We start from the raw sequence: 564 nt of genomic DNA, 5'->3' as shown, positions 1-564 counted from the left end.
AATATGCCATTTATTTATGTATATTGTTGTGGGAATGGAAAGATAAATGAAAGAAGGCGGATATATTCATTTAACATACAGTATATGTATGTTTATTATAACATTTTTCTGTGTGTCAAAATGAAAGACAGCCCACACACCTATCAATCATCAAACCGTGGGGTCTTAATTCATTAAGTGTTGATTTTATTGCATTACATGTTACTTGTTAGACGCTTTTATCCAAAGCGACTTACATACTTGATACTGTGGACTATCCCCACAGGAGCANACTGTATACTGTTTGCCTCAGGCGCGGAGGGATACTGACATGTTGTGAAACTTAGCCGTGATATACTGAGCGTATACCACGGGTAGAATTGTAAATTACTTTTCACAACATGTCAGTATCCCTCCGCGCCTGAGGCAAACAGTATACAGTTGGGTTGAAAGCAGCGGAGAAGTAACGGGGCAGAAACCCTCCTTTTTACGCAGCGGCCCAGACATAGACATCAAACGGCAAAACATATTCAGAATGCAGTTCCTTTAGCACTAGGGCAGGGATATCTAGATACTCTCCAAGGT

General features: G+C 40.3%; 1 protein-coding gene and 1 long non-coding RNA gene across 3 annotated transcripts in view; one reads left to right on the top strand and one right to left on the bottom strand.

The window, feature by feature from the left end:
- LOC104943320 (uncharacterized) overlaps positions 1-268 on the bottom strand; it is a 5,959-nt gene extending 5,691 nt beyond the window's left edge. Inside the window, exon 1 of the long non-coding RNA XR_798098.1 lies at positions 194-268. This is a non-coding gene — a long non-coding RNA (uncharacterized lncRNA). The remainder of the gene's footprint in view (positions 1-193) is intronic.
- Positions 1-564, top strand: part of LOC104943321 (lysophosphatidylcholine acyltransferase 1) — a 27,254-nt gene that overhangs the window by 5,992 nt on the left and 20,698 nt on the right. The window lies entirely within an intron of this gene.

Source organism: Notothenia coriiceps, unplaced genomic scaffold, assembly GCF_000735185.1.
Source record: "Notothenia coriiceps isolate Sejong01 unplaced genomic scaffold, NC01 NC01_scaffold00005929, whole genome shotgun sequence".
In the NCBI taxonomy this organism is placed as follows: domain Eukaryota; kingdom Metazoa; phylum Chordata; class Actinopteri; order Perciformes; family Nototheniidae; genus Notothenia; species Notothenia coriiceps.
Note: the sequence above shows the minus strand (reverse complement) of the source record. Positions and strands in the feature narration are given on the sequence as shown.